This window comes from Rhopalosiphum padi, chromosome 4, assembly GCF_020882245.1.
Source record: "Rhopalosiphum padi isolate XX-2018 chromosome 4, ASM2088224v1, whole genome shotgun sequence".
Classification (NCBI taxonomy): Eukaryota; Metazoa; Arthropoda; class Insecta; order Hemiptera; family Aphididae; genus Rhopalosiphum; species Rhopalosiphum padi.
In genome coordinates, this window is record NC_083600.1 from 11,589,589 (window position 1) to 11,607,289 (window position 17,701).

Below are 17,701 nucleotides of genomic sequence, written 5' to 3' on the forward strand. Positions count from 1 at the left end.
TAAGTAATGTAAAAAGGTATGTGCTGGACACAAATATATTGTATTGAAGAAATACTTCGTAAGAGCTGGATTTAGTGGGTTATGGACCCATAATGGAGCCTCTAAAAAATATTGAATTACCTATCTATTCATTGGTATATCATCATTGGTACTATGTATAAAAAAAATGGACAAGGATTTGTAATATGAGACACGCTTATGTGGTTAATTAAAATAAAAATGATTAAAATTTTTATAATAATATATTATTAATATCTTATTTTTAATTTTTAATTTTTTGTATTATTTACTCGAGTTTTTTTTTAGAACATAATTAAAGTCCAATTATTCTAACTTCTAAGCATATTTATGTTAGGCTTATATGTATAAATTAGTTTCTTGTAAGAACAAAATATTTCATTTTATTTAATACAATGACAACGTGTATTAAGCGTGCGGTGTTGGTAGCGTTCTGGAGCTACTCACGTAATATTATTAATGATCGTTTACTATGTATTCGCTCAACAATGGTACGTGACCTTTCATATTACCTATAAATTGCCTATCAAATACTCCTTAAAAATTAAGGTGAGGTACCAATCCTAAATATAATATTTATTAATTTTCTAATATATCATAAATGTTGTTTAGATTTCGATGAATATGGAAGCATAGCCCCAACATATTTTTTCCTCAATATTATGCTGTATATCTACAGGTACTTCATGTTTGTGCCTATGAATATAGGTTAGTTAGTGTATAATGTTAATAATATTTATTTATTGCAATAGTGAATGCTGAGACAGCAATTAACAAGAAATCTTTAAAAAACAAAATTAGTTATCATTTAAATTAAATAACATATAAGTAAATAGGCTTAGATAAAGTATAATTACTATAATATCATCTTTGTTTTCATTTTATTATAAATTATGATTAGTAATCAAAAACCTTGGATCGTAGCATCCTGATGAATCGGGCGAGTGATTGCAACTATGTAAAAATTGAATCAACAAAGGATTGATCAGATTTTAAAAATCAAAATAAGGTATAAACTTTGAGAGACTATATTTAACAATAAGTAGTACAATTAATGTTTAACATATTCTATATCAATAGTGTGTATCAACCTGATTTTAAACCTTATTAATCAATTATTGAAGTTTAATATCAAAAATGTTATTGAATCACTATACTAGAAAGGTATTTGGTATCTTTACTTAAGAGCCTTCCAGATATTTGGACGTAACACAGCTCTGTTCGCCTCTGCTTCCTTTCTCCACTCTCTCTATTTCTGCTTGGTACGTTCGATCCTTAAGTATGAAGTTGTTATTTGATATCCATATCTATCTTGTGATCGATTATGAATTGAGTAAGTCCAAAACACTTTCTTTCATTTACAACTTTTTTTTAATTAAAAATTGACCATCTTCCGCATGATTACACTTTAATACGCTCTACCCTTCATATTTTATGAGTGGCTTTAAAACGCGACTCTATTGACCTTGTGTGCACATCATCACAGTTCTTAACGGTACTCTTAACATTTCCGATTTTATTAGTATCTATTTCCTTCTGTGTTCTAACTCACCCCATGAGGAACCAATCTCTATTTTAAATTCCTACTAATAACCTCTTACGTGCACAACCAACCACTATATAATGTTACGTTGGTTTAACCAACCATAGTTTCATATAACTTTCATAAACTTTCAGTTTTTACTTAGTTAATATATTCTTGTTAACCAATTTATACGTATAATGTCCCTTGAAGCGTCTAATTATTATTAAATAAATCTTCTATCTAGAACCTTAATTAAATAAGTCTTGAAGTTTTTGGGTAATTTAGTTGTACATGGAAGACCGTAAAAATATATTATATATATTTAATATTTAAACTTAACGACAATTTAAAACATTTTTTTTTTGTTAAATTATGTTATACTATACTAATGAATATTTTAGTATTATACTTTTATAGGTATTTTGAGTAGGTACTTACACAGTTATACAAGTATATTATTTAGTACGCGACTCAAAATAAATTCTAAATTAAAATAAAACATAAAAACATTATAATTCTTAATTCTTATATACCATGCTTTGGTTTTAAATCTTTAAATAAAAATAACACTAATGACTTTATAAAGACCATTAGTAAATAATATAATATATCACATACAATGCATTATTTAAAATGTATTTTACTAATTTTTTTTTTTTATTCTTAAATAATTAATTTTGTACATGATTTCAAATAATATATCTACTATAGTTAGAAGTTACAAACAGATATAATAAGGATATGTGTAATAGTAAGTTGTTATTTACACACGCTACATAAATTACAGGTCTGGATTTGCATGCATACGAGATACGATGCGACAGCGATACGCGTGATCGACGCACGGTCAGGTGCCGTTTACACCGGTTTTTTTTTTTTCGGCGCTGCGGTTAATTTTCCGTCCGCTCATTCAGACACCGATCCTTTCAAAAACAACAAACGACGACGGCGCGAGGGCGAGTAGAAAACTTTTCACGCGTCACTGACGGGCCTGTCGCGCCTGTCGCTGTGTATCAGGTATTCCGCGCGCGGCGTCACATGCGCGTTTGTCTGCCGGTCTTCACGGCGCATGCCGGGCGGCGGCGGCAGTCGGTCGCCCACGGACACTATAAACTTATTCGATTATCGACCGACGACGCCGCGACCGCCACAGCAGTCGCGCCGCACTACCAGCGTACCGCCACCAGTAGTAACGCCGTCTCCGGTCGGAACGCTCAACGTTTGGCCGACTCGCGCTCGTCCGATTGTGGTGTGTCTGCGTCGCGTGCGATCTCCGGTGGTATGACCGCGGTAGCGTGAGGTATAGGTAGAGTAGTCGTCCGTCGTCCGCCGGCGGGAAATCCGATCGGGAAAAAACCGTCAAAAATCTCCGTTGTGGGTAAGTCCAGTTTTATTCTATAAGGTTGAAAATAATATAATATTATTGTCATTTCGCGGAGTACCTACTGCAGTAATCATCGCCGCACGATAATTGAAAATGTTATGATCATATTGTTCGTGCGTGCGTATACGTATAATGCGTGTATAGCCGTATAGGTATACTATAATACGCGCGTGTTTTGAATGGAGTAGCTCTAATGATAACGATATATTGTTGTGCGTGGCGAGGTTTTTCTCATGTCTGGTGTCCCGCGGCAGTGGCTTTTCGCTTGTTGTCGATGAATTCGTTGATCACGTTGTCGACGGCCTCGTTGTCGTAATAATCGTAACACTGCAGCAGCTCGTCGACCGATGTCGTACCGGTGCAGGCTGCGTAGACCTGCCCGCGCCGCCACCGTCGCCGGTCGTCCCGTTTACCGGACAATATTTTTTTCAGCGCCTGCAACGGAAATAAACCCGTTAAAATAATACTAAATATTATAAATACATATATGCATATATATATACGATCGGGTATAATGTTATTAAGTTTTAACCTGTGCGTGTACAAAGTATAATACATTATTTCGCGATATCAGAATATTACATGACCAGGTTGTGTGTTTCGGTATATAGGTATATGTTAGTTGGTTCTTACCCCATAAAATATACCGCGCGCATAATTGACGGCTGAAAAATCGTTAGTGATTTATAGTGCCCAGTAAATGGTTTCACGATTTTTATAAATTGCCCCGGCGCACGCATTTTGGCAATTATTAAATTTATTATCTTTATGGCTGGGATACGACGTCAAACGGCGATTAATGTGTTTTGACGACGACAAAACAGTAAAAATAAAAAAATTCTCGGTTCCCGCGTAAACGCTTACGCTAATAATTCCATCATCTATATGAACGCCGCTTGTTCGATTTATTTTATAACAAGTGGCTTAACGCTTAAGTGAACCTAAAACAAAATAAATATCCATGATTTAAATCACGGAATTCGAAACTAGAACGGGACAATTTGATTATCCAATATAATTCAATATTCAAGTCGTACCTATACAAATGTTTTATATCCCATAGATACTCAATTATTTGCAAGGGGCAAACCAATGGAAATAAGAATACACTAAGTTCGCCGTGAACATCGCTATTCCAATACGCGGCTATTGAATGTTTTGCATCTAAGTGCGCCGTAAATTGTATTAATAACGTTTATTCATCATACAATACATAATATAATTTTTTTAAATCATACTGCACCTATTAAATATTCTTATATTTCTAAAGATATGAAAAAAGAAAATATTTAATAAGTTTGACGCTATAATAAATTTATATTTAAATTTAAATATTTAAATTAATTATATTCATATAAAATAAATATATAAATTTTATATTAAATAAAAGCTATTTAAATTGTGGATCTTCTTTTTAAAAATATTTTAGCGTACATTCAAATCAATCGTTTAAATCATTTTTTTATACTCTTTATTTATTTTTTAATAACTTTACTCACTAAGACTCACATAGAAAAATATATACCTACTGAATAACTATACTCCATCAATTTGTACTACTTTTGAATTCATAACCGCCGCCCAATCAAATTTTATACAATGTTCTAATTTGTATTCTTGTTTGTATTAAAATATTTATTACAAAGTTATATGATCATGCTCATCTTATTGCTTATGCCAACGAGGTTATAAAATGATACTATAAAAATTAACTATATATTGTTAATTTATCGCTTCATTTTGTATATTGTGTTATAGTTTTTATAAGTTGAAATTTTAAATCAAACCGTCTACCTACTATATTACTAATACTAAAAGAATGATCACTGTGGTCCTATACAGTTATAGTTAATATTACATGTACGTAGAGGTATTGTATATTATTTAACTTAATATGCTTTGACAGTCTACTAAAGAACTTTTACTGTATACTAAGCCTTGCAGAGATAAATGGTTTCGGTAGAAGTAATGTATAACGGCAATTACAAATAATGTTTGAGGGTGAAAATTACATTAATATATTACGTTACATTTTCAACCTGAATGCTTTGATATATACACATGTTAAATTGCAATTTAAAATTTCAACTACATTGAATTTGATATTTGAATTAACTATTAAACTACAGATACCATTGTAAATAAATGAATTACAATGTTATTTTATAATAATATTTCACGGTTTTTTTTTCATAATTTTAATATAAGCTTATTGGAATTCATGTTTGGTATTTTGTAAGTAGTATATATTCTTATGCTGCATGATTGTATCATGTATTCATCTACAAACATAATATAAGTTTAATACACTATACATAATATACTCGAAAATATATTACATACACATATATTGTAGACTGTAGTCAAAAATAAACATTTATAATATATATTTATACTCTCATATCCTGTCTATAATTTAAGCTTTTGATAATTATAAATTTTAACTTATATATTATGATATCGATACAATTATGTAATATTTGATAATATTGATATACACGAGGTAGGTAATATATATAGCAATATTTTATTTAAATATTAATTAAAAAATTAATTAACATTTAAAAAAAAAATATATTTGTTATTTTAAAAGAGTTTAATTCTTAAGGATCTAACTCACTTTTAAAAATAAAAAAAATAATAATAATAATAAAAATTAAAACTTTCGGTAAAATTTAAAAAAAAATGGTTAGTATATATTATATAACTATATAAACAGTAAATGCGTGTGTAACATGTACAAAAACGTGTTAAGGTTATAATAATGTTTATCTTAACTTGTAATATAACAATAATATCAATAGTTAACAATTAGTAAAAAAAAATATTTAAAATACCATACTTATCCATAGTTTCTGAACTTTATTACGTAATTATCACATAACATCTAATATATGGTCGAAATGCACATCTATATTATAATCTTGTAACACGATGAATTATGATCGTAAAAATATATCGTGTCTGATATTTTAACAAATAACGACAACAATTATTATATTTAAATATAATTTGTAAATTTATATGGTAATAATGATTTTAGATTTTAGATTTCAATTTTTATTTTTTATTTTTTCTACCTTCACAAATACATGCCTATAGGTATGATTTTGTAATAAAAGACTTATGAGTTTTAATAATAAGGTAATAACAATATTTTTATTAAAGGTATAGCCTACAAAAGGCACTTAGTGAAATTAATTATTGATTAAATTGAATGCGTTGATATTATTGAGATATTATTTTAATAATCAAGAATGGTTTTTATATAAAAATAAAATTTATACTGAACTTTATTGAGATTTTCTTCGGTTATTCTAAAAATTATATTTTTCTTTGAGAATTTCAATTTCAAATTGTTTGAATAGTAATTGATTTACATAAAATGCATTATTATATTCCCGAGAAAATAAATAATATAACCATTGTAATTTGTTAAAATATAACTTTTAAAAAAAATTGTTTTTTTATTTTTCATATTTAAAATGTTTTTTTTATAAAAAAAAACTTTATAATAAACAATAAAGAATAAATTTGATATAAAATATGTTTTTCCTCGTGGTTTAGACTTGAAAGTCTATGGCACTTATTCAGTATACAATATTCAAAAGTTGTTGAATGAAATTTTAAAACAACATTTATTAAATCTAAAAATACTAGCTTCACTGTAAAAATATAAATAAGATATTTTTCATTAATACTGTTTCGCATTTCAGTAAAGCACAGCCGTTAACAATTTATCACTTTGATAACAAGATGTATTTTTCATTACTAAGTTTGTTGTATTTAGTTTGCAATCTTCTTATCCAGAATTAATGTAAAACAATCGATGGAGTTGTTCTACTCTATAGTTGATTTTAATTGTATCTGTGTGGCTATGTAGAATTGGAATTCAATGATTTATCATAGTAGATATACGGATAACTATTCTTAACGGACACCCTATGTTTTTATAATTTATTTATATAATCAACACAAATATACAGAAGTTTATTATATTTTTATTAATAGTATGATTAATTTATTTTTACTATAAAAACGTGTATAATTGATTATATTCAAATTGATTATTGTTTATATTTTAAAGATATGTTATTATTATTAACTTATATTTATCTAAGAACTATAGAAAAGTGTGAATAAGTTCGTGGCGTAATAGTTTGAAATTAGCCCTGATAAAAAATTATTTTATTAAGATAATAATAATATATATAATTATAAAAAAAATTCAAGTCTTTACGATTTATATTTTTTAAATTGGAACATACTAACTAAAATCGTTATTTTTTGTTAAAATAATTAATTATGTAGAATGCTTTATACAAAAGTCTAAAAAATAAATTGCGCCTAAGCACTTCCATTATTTTTAACTATAAACATTTCTCAAAAAGAACCTTGCATCATATTTTCAAACTTTTTATCTATAAACCAACATTTTATCAAATAAATTGATCAAAAACTTAAAATTCAAATTTTAAATATATATAAATATAAAAAATACAGCCAAAAATTAGACAAAATATTATTTTTAATATATCATGATATAATAATATTTAAACTAATTTTCAAGTTCTTGCTGTTGCCTTAATTCCTTAATGAATTAAAAAAAAAACATTATCATAATTATTAGAAATATTCCTCAGAATTGCCTATATAAAAATAATATTAATAGTTTCATGTATAAACCAAAACCGTGATGTATATTTATTAAATTTATCATAGATTAAAATATATTATATAAAAGTATGATAAGATACTTACTTTAACATTTTATAGAAAGAAAATAAAAATTTCTTAATTATTTTTAATTTATGATTACAGTTGTGTATTGATTATTATTAGCTATTATAGTTAAAGTCTATACAACTAAGTTATGCATTTAAATATATTTTGAACATTATTTTATTTAAAAAAAATTGTTTTAATTACTTGTGAATAATCACTGAACTGCAAATTACATAAAAATGTGTTAACTAAAAAATATAAAAATAAACTTTAATTTATTTATTCTAATGGATATAAAAAATATGTAATTTTATTAATAATAATTTTGAAATTTAAAATTATTAATCGTTAATTTTTTGTTATTCTACAAATAATTATTGTAAGTGAAATGTTCGGCAATGTCATATCAGTTATAACTTATAACTCATAATAATAATAATACTAAGCAGTAAGCCGTACAGAAATATATGTGCTAATAAGTATAATCAATTGTATTTGTATCATAAATGATAAAAATTTTAATCAATTACAATAATTATTATTCTTAAGCATTACAGTTATTATTTATTTTTATTAATTATGCCAGACATCCTGTACGGCCTACACAACCAACATTTAAATAGTATTTTCTAGTATTATATTTTAATTTGGAAATAAATTATTTTTACAACTATTTATTTAGGTGCATTTTTTATAATTGATTTACAATAAAAAATATTGTATGATAAGTATGGTGCATGTCTACATTTCATATTTTAAAACTTTAAGTAAAGCATATTTAAACAAATCAATTTAAATGTTAAATATTATTAAAATTTAACGCCAGAAATTTCAAATATATTTAATAATCTCAAATTCCAAATTCACTCACGTACTGCTGTTTTTCTCTCAACCCACATGCAATATCATTTAATGTTATGTCGACCAACAAAACCAACTGTATAGTCATTTTTTTCTATTGGGTATTATTGGTCTCCTTGATAACATATATATGTATACATATAACCTTTAGGCTATATAACATCGCTTCCCTTATTGAAAACGTCTTTTTCAATTCTCTAGACGACCGTCTTGTTATTATTTTCTAGCCTTTTTGCGTTTTTCTCCAATCACACAACCAAATACACTAGAGTCACGTTCATAATCCCAAACTATTTCTTGACACAGTCGTTTTTATTGTACATATACAATCGTAATTTTAATTGGACACGTCTAATGGAACGCCCTTACATCAGTCTGCCACTCGGACTAAATACGTTATATTATATGTAGGTACACTACATATGTGACGTATTTAATATACACTATATATAGATACATATATATACTACGACACAATATATAAAAATAAAACACACTCCATATTTCCATGGTCTACATTTTTTTTTTAAAGATGAAACATGAACAACTACTAACATTTTATGGTTACATACTTTTATAAAAGTATAGTTTTATTAAATTCATGAGATGTACAAGGTGTTCACTATATTTGTAAATACATGCGTATTGCTTGTGTATTTATGAGTATACGCATATAGGTACGTATATAGACAGATAAATTACGAAAAAAAACTTAATAGCTACGATATTTGTTTTAAGTACATGCTATAAGTAAATAATATTATTTTCATCATAATTTATAGATATTACAGTATATATTTATTATTTTAGTGCAACTTATAATTAATGTCCACTCACCTTGACGTATTTATTGCAAGCACCGACTATGGTCCGTAACGCGGTCATCGTGCACCGACTCCGTAGAACCAACTGATACCGCGTGGTATAGTGCATAGTGTATACGCACTGCAGCGGGCCGCGGCATCCCTCCGGCTATATGTTCAGGGGCAAGTGATCGCGGTGCGGGGGAAGTGGAAGGGCGTGTAGTTCTCACGGGAGAGAAAACCGTTTCGCACGTGTCCGAGAAAAATAAAAGGGGCACCGGCGTGGCACGTGGGAACCGCTGCGCAGGACACGTGCCACGATCAAATATAATATATTTAATAATAATACAACAATAACAATGCCTCGTACACGTTAAGTACGCCACATCACCAATATATATATATATCGTCCGTGCGTACGTCCATTCTTCGTCCCCGAAATATTTTCTCGTCACTATACCTTCCCGGTTTCGATTGCCATTTTCCTTTTCCCGATCATAAAATTATAATATGTATTATAATTTATAATGTATTCTTATTCGATTATTTCTGTTAATTCGATTAGATACTTGGTGTAACAAAAGAGTGTACATCATATTATTATTTATTATATACGAATTGGATACGTAGGTAATCCGTTAGACCTAACTCGACAGAGTTTTCAAATCGCGTCGCCTCGTGGGAATACGTTGGGTTTTTTTATAACGAAACTTCAAAGTCATAATCCTACTCGTTTTTTTGTTATACATCAACGCTGCTTCAATTTCTATATACAAAGATATATATATATTTGTTTTATCAAAAGTCACTTTTTATTCAATATTTCGTTGTGTCATTGCAATCAAGCGTCGGTCTATAAGTGCACGTAAAAAGTTGTTGGGTCATTGAAATAATAACAATATAACATCGAACCTATATATTTTTATGTATAATGGTCCAAAAATAATGTTACTTGTATATATTTGCGACATGTGTTATTCTGAATATTTTTTTACGATAAAACAAATGGCAAACTTCCCGAACCAATACTTTTATAACTGTACAATACTACAATCAATTGATTATGATGTGTAATACACAAAACACAATGTATTTTATACATAAATTAATAGTAATGAACTTACGGACACTTAACTAATATAAAATCAAATTTGTTTATATTTTAGTTATAAACAACTAACTTGGGTTATACATGTACATCGAGTAATAATTAACTTAGTAAAATTAATTAAAGATTTGTATAACAGTATAATTATATTGAAATAATAACAATAATAATAATAATACAACATACAACTTATATTAAAAATCAGCTAGAGTATATTATAAAATAGTATATAAACTATTGACAGTGTTTCAGTTATCAATGAGTGTTTTAAAAATGTCATATTTTAAATAGTATCAATCTACATACACTTATTATGCTTTAATATTTTATATGGACTTAACACTTAAGTATATGAAATGACTATGTAAAAATCTCTTTAAAACAAAAATGTCCATTTAAAATTTCTTAATTTTAAAATGTCAAAAAATAAAAATTTAATTTAATATTATAATGTATTATAATAGTAAATAATATCTATATTTATAAAGGTGGTATTATAGCCTAAATAGCCTACGCATTGACTCTATAAATATGAAATTAAAAAAAGGTAAATTAGTTCTTACGGATAAATATATAGTAATAAAATAATATATACTTACCATTGTACCATCAAACAAGTAAATTAAATTAATCCATACATAATCTCATTAAATTAAAACTATATTTATTAAGTATATTTATTATATAAATTTAGAAATGAGAAACATACACTAATTTGAATATGCTCATGTACAATTCTAATTGTCGGATATTGTTCAATACATATATACAATTAAAAAGGAAAACGTGTAAGTTAACCAAACTAAATAATATAAAAAAAACCTATCTATAGTATATTATACGGTGCTAATATTTTATAATATGCATATCTATATTAGTTGTTTTTTTATTTAAGAGTTACGCTTGGTTTAAATATCGAAGGGAGTTTTGTAATGCTTTCATTTGGATTTTTGAATTTTAATTCACTTGACATTGTTTTTTTTTTCATCTGGCACTTGTCTGCAATTTGCGGACACGGTCGACCGGACCCTTATCCATTACTCGTGAACAGATCCCTTCTCAAAGTTTTATAATTATTATTGAGTATAATATAATAACAACAATTGGACAATCATAACTCGAAATGTTATTTTGACCGATTTTAAATGCATTGTTCTGTAGGTCCGTGTTTTCCACATTCAAATGATGAATGGACACGACCAGAACGAATTGGCTTATATAGTGTCATAAAGGTCCTTCTCGCGGAACAGGAAATTGGCGTTTATATTTTAAACTCCATAAACGCGGAATTCAGTGATATCGTTTTCGATTCAAAGAGGGCAGAAATCATGCAATTCGATTTCAAATAGAATTTTTACCCTAAAATGAAATATTAAAAAAATTCACGGCTATATTATACACAGCATTGTATCCATTTTTCAATTCCTATCTATACGACGTATTTCGTATCCGATTGTATTGTAACACATTAATATTTTTTAGTTTAACGATAGCGATGCTTTTATAATAAATCATATTTATTTATTTTTCAGAGAATATATAACTTAATAATTTTCTATACTGACTGTATTGTACAATAATTATAAATTAAAATTAAAAATATTAAAATAGAAACTCGTTTACTTTTCTATAACTTTTTTATTAGCTATACCCTATAGTATAATAAAATATTGTTTTTATTATGTTTTAAAATAATACTTATTAATACTCATTACTCATTGCTGACTTTAATTTTAAGTATATTATTATAAGTATTTATAATATGAAAATACAAATAGGTATAGGTTGATGTTTTAGAGATGTTTTTTTAAATTTTATGAATCTATAAGTATACTTAATTAAAAGTAAAATTATTTTTTGAAATAATTACTACAGAATATTTCTTAAATTCTATAACATTTAATTTACAACATCGATTAACTTACTATAATTAAGAAAAATTGGAACATATTTTAATACCATTAAAAGTATTTATCAATTAAAAAAAAAAAATCACACATCGCATCATACATAGATAAAGTTTAAATAATATTCGCTGTGAATAGTGTGAATCTAAAAGCTAAATAAAATGTAATCGTTACTACTTGTGTTTTTAATAACAAGCGACGATAATTTAAAATTTAAAATCCCTTAGGGTTTAGTTTATCTAATAAAACGTGTAAAGTGATGAAGATGCATTTGAGTTGAGCATGCGGAACAGGAAATCGTCATGATTGATTGATGATCGACTGTCGATTGATTGAGCGGCATGTGTGCTCGTTAACGTCCGATTGTCGATACATAAGCAATTGGTAAAATAAAAATTTGGATGCAAACGAAATGGTTAGTTTTTCATAAAACAAAACGTATGGTTATTAATGTTATTTTTTGTAAATAAAATTGAATTTATGAATAACATATACTTATAATATTTAAAATTTATTGATTACGATTTCTACATTTTTATAATATTTTGCAAAGTTTTTGTTTTAATCAGTATGTTTTTGTATTCTGTTTGTGCAGTAAAATTTGCTTTAATATAGGTAAAGTATAAAGCAACAGGCATTTTATAAATTATTTATTCAATATTTTAAAGAATATAAACTTATATTTAATATACGAATATACGAGGTCTTGAAAAAATTAATTAAGTGTCAGTCTCAATGTTTATGCATAATGGGGTTTTTAAGGAGAAAACATTTTTCAAAAGATTAAAGTATAAAAAATAAAACAGAGTATAGGTAATAAAAATAAAGTGAATATTTACATATTTTTTTTTGGTAAATCAATTTCAGTTTAAATACCATAAGATACTCGTACATTAATAACTAATTATTTTTTTAGCTTAATTAAAATTCAAAAATACATATACAATTTTAATAATAAAATCATTAATTATAATCAAGTTTTTTTTTAATTACCTAAATTATATTTCGTTATATATCTGTTATTTACTCCATTGATACCCACTCTACCTACATAATGTTTTATTCTTATTTGTTTTTAATCCAATATTAAATTGTTCGTAAATAATAAAATCACTACAGAATATATATTTTTTCGCGTTTACAAGCCATTAAGGCTTTTTTTTCTGCTTCCACAAGTTCTTCCCAAACTATCCGATCATCGGCATTTATAATTCTTGTTATTCCTAAGTTTTCCAAATCTTTATTAAATTTGTTAATTAATATACCTTATGTATTATTTTGTCTTTTGCCCGCCATACATGGCCTGCCCACTCTAGCCTTTTAGCTTTCAGACATTTTTGTATATTTAGTCTGTTGAAAATTCTTTCAATCTCTTAATTTTTCTCCTTTCGTAATTTCCTGATTCCGGGTTTAATGTGGGACGACCATATATTTTCCTTAAGATTTTAATTTTGAATATTAAATGTTTTTGTTCATCGTTCTTCGTTGTTGTCCAGGTTTTGCATGCTTACATTGTTATATATATATATATATACGCTCAGTAGGTCGTATATTATATAGGTAGGCTAAACACAGCTTCGTTTTGGTTTCCCTTGAAAGTAGCTTCAATGAGAGTATACTTCCCATTATATGCTATCCATTATCCTCTATTTGCTAAGACGAGTCTCAGCCTTATTTCGTTATGCATATTATTACTTTGGTTTATATTAACTCTCAAGTATTTGAAATTTTCAAACTGTTCAAATGAGTAGATTCCCAGTCTAAGGTTTTGCATTTGCAGAATATTATTTGCTTTTGTTTCTACTTCCTATATTACAAAGCCACAAAGGTCGACAAACACTTAATATATACCTAATACGTATAGGTACACAACGACCAGCTGATTGAGAAAAAGGTAATATTTACGTTTAAAGCTAAGAATAATATAGTGGACGTCGCATAATATTATATTTACGAACAGATAAGATTATTTTGGCAATACATTTTGTATCCGCATTGTACTTATATGTTTATAATATATACATAACACATTTATATGGTATATATAAATATCCAATATCCATATTCCATTTATAATCCGTGTATCGTTTTTATAGCACAAACGCATCAGTTGGCGCATAGACGCATAGTATAATAACAATAAAATACCATTGTTATGTTGTTTTTCTGTGTATTTTGTAATAGGCATACCTACTATATGTCCCTTATAACCGCCAGCCACGGCGTATAACATAATGCGTATTATGTGTAACTGCAGCATGAGCAGCGTAAGCACTCATCGCTATCTCCCGTCCGTCGCACGGCAACGATATTGATAAATAATAATAATAATACGCACAACAAAACGCATTACAATAATAAGAATAATATAATGTATCCACCCGCCACAAAAGTTCTATATATATAAACGCAATTAAATATATTGGATTGTGACGTGTTCGATGAGCCGCGATGCTTTTATTTGCGTTACTTACTCGCTTTTTAATGGTTTCCTAAAAAAAAAAAAAATAATAATAATATTACATCTGACATCCAATACGTCGATTATGTTGTTGTATATGCATAAATCGTATCATTCGGTCCCAAAGTCACGCTGCAGTTCTTCGGCGGTGTGATATGCAGTATACTATATTATACTCGTCTGTGTATAAAGGCTCGTGTGTGTATTATGCGTGATATGTAGGGTGGCAGAAAAAAAAATATGGCACATTAAACGCGCGCCCGCGGGTAATCGCTGGGGATATATTAAATCATTGTTTAGCGGCCGTATCGCCGCACGCTTTTGCCGACGTTTTTATGACGATTGTTTTCCGTTTTATTTGGACAAAAGTAGAGACGCGATTTTCCGCGATCACCAGTGTTATCTATATTCCTGTACGCTATACACAGCAGCGGTATCGGTTCGGTGCTCTGCTGCACATGTCGCGGTATAAGTCCCGGTCATCGGCGGCTCGCGGCCGAACAAATTGAAGTGCTTGTATATACATTATTGTTATTCTTATATGATATTATTTTATGCGATAGGCCAGCTTGGGGTCGTTGTTGTCGCCGCGTGGACATTGGTCAGCAGCCCTCCTATAAATAACTCTCTTGTATATGCACACGTATGCATACACGGCGCGGTCAATTGCCCGTGTCCCTTACACAAACAATTGTGCAATCGGCCAGACTCGTACGCATATAGTATGGTGCACTGTAACACCGAACCACTATAGTGTATTATAGAACACTTATAATAATATGACAATATAATGTACAATTGCAAGTGGCATACGACTTAGTGCAGCATTTTCAATTACCGTCCAACTGTCGTATACGTGCTCGTGTTATAAACCACCGGAACGATCGAATCATGTGACATTTACGAACTGATAATAATCCATATTTCTGTCTGCGTATAATTGTTTACGAGTTCGTGTGTATTACATGTAGGCAATGATAATGTTATTATACATCGTATAAATTGTATAAGCTACGATATTTCTGTTCGTCGTATACTTGTACGCACGATCTAAGTCCACAGTGAGTACGTATTCATATATATATTATATTACTGTATTTTTTGGATGTTTACCCAAATATCAGTCACTTTTGTCAGAAATATATTTTGTCGACGTTTGTTTCTATATAGCACACGCTAAACATATGATTACCGGGGCATACAAATATGACAAATCCACGTAATAATTTAAGTGTAATACTACTTATATTAAATAGCGCTTATATGTAATGGTTGTATTTGTATATGGTAGTATATATCGCATATAGTAATTTATATATGTATACTCATATATCGGTCGCCGAAATCGATATAATGATTATTAGTCCCAAATAAGTAATTAATATGCAATTATTTTCCGTTTTAATTATGATAGACAATTAATAAGGATACGCTGAATGAATAATTATTATTATTACTAGTCACTACGCTAGATACGACAAATGAAATAAAATCTTTCTGTCTGTATTTATTAATAAAACGTGACAGTTCTTGTGAATATTAAATATTTATTATAGCATACACACATAATATTGAACAATTAACACGGTTTGATAATTTACATTATATATATATGTGTGTGTATGTGTATATAAACATATATTATAAATTTAAATAATATAATCAGCCCAAACATCAATTTATTGATTATTAATCAAGAGTACAATAGTAAAAAGTTTGAAGTCAATTAATTTGAACTTAGTTCAGTGATTATTGCTGTTAGCTATATTTTTTCAATTTCGGCGTAGAGTCAAGAAAATGTTAATATATACACTCAGAATCCGATTTCTTATAAATTTCATACGAATTGCACTAATGTGTATACCAAATTATAACTAAATTAAAATATTATATTAATATGATATGAATTTTTACATGCAAATTGAGGACTCTGTTGCGTGTACAACTATGAAATATGCAATCTTGATACGTATTATACAGATAAAATGAAAGTACACGGTACATCTTAATAACATTGGAACTTAATGTCCTAAAGTTTAATAGACCATGTAATGGGTGCGAAGGTCATAATAATTTGTACTAGAAAAATCTTGTATAGGTAATATAATATGAAATTATATATATATATATTTTTTTTTTATCAAATATGAATTTATATGTTTTATAAAAATAAACTAAAAAAATTGATACCTAATTATTAAAAAATTGGAATAATATGCAAAAATACGCATTAAGTACATATTTTTTGATTTATTTTTAAAACTAAGTTTGTATCAATATAATGATTAATGACTAATGATTGAAGTCTGTTAATTTAAAATTCTAAAATCTATCAATATTATGTATATTTACTTTTAGATGTTAAAAAATACAATTTTTTAAAGTGCAATGCATTCACATGTGCAATTTATGCATAATAAAAATATTGTTGTATTTCTCCCGATGACACAAAAAATTGAATGAAATGTGATGAATTGTCAATTGTTGCATAATATAAATGTGTCGATTTTTTTGTGAAGCGATATATGCAAATAAAACTATAAGCGATTGTATATCTATTCGTAGGCATGCTTTGTATGTTTTGCACTTTACTATTGCAAAATGTTTTTACTTATATTCAAATAGTAAACGCATGCGATTTTTAATGAAGGGATTTAACGTAAGAAATTTACATACACAAGTAATAACCGGTTCACCGCCACCCTCTGAGAATGACTGGCCCAGGCAACAAAAACAACCTTTAGTTTACTATTTCGAAAACGGGGGTAACTCATTTATTTGTTTAAAAATAAAAAAATAGCTAATAATACGTCGTTGCTTTTTCGGGATTACCGGCCAACAAGTTTAGACTAATGAGAAAGACACGCGACCGACGTAACGCCGCGCAAAGCTTCAAAAGAATAGCATAT

The 17,701-nt window shown here is 28.0% G+C and overlaps 1 protein-coding gene across 1 annotated transcript in view; it reads left to right on the forward strand.

Moving 5' to 3' along the window:
* Positions 1 to 2,579: 2,579 nt before the first annotated feature.
* Positions 2,580 to 17,701, forward strand: part of LOC132929160 (gamma-2-syntrophin) — a 42,788-nt gene continuing 27,666 nt past the window's right edge. The window contains exon 1 of the mRNA XM_060994300.1: positions 2,580 to 2,921. The gene's annotated coding sequence lies outside the window, so the exon portion shown is untranslated. The remainder of the gene's footprint in view (positions 2,922 to 17,701) is intronic.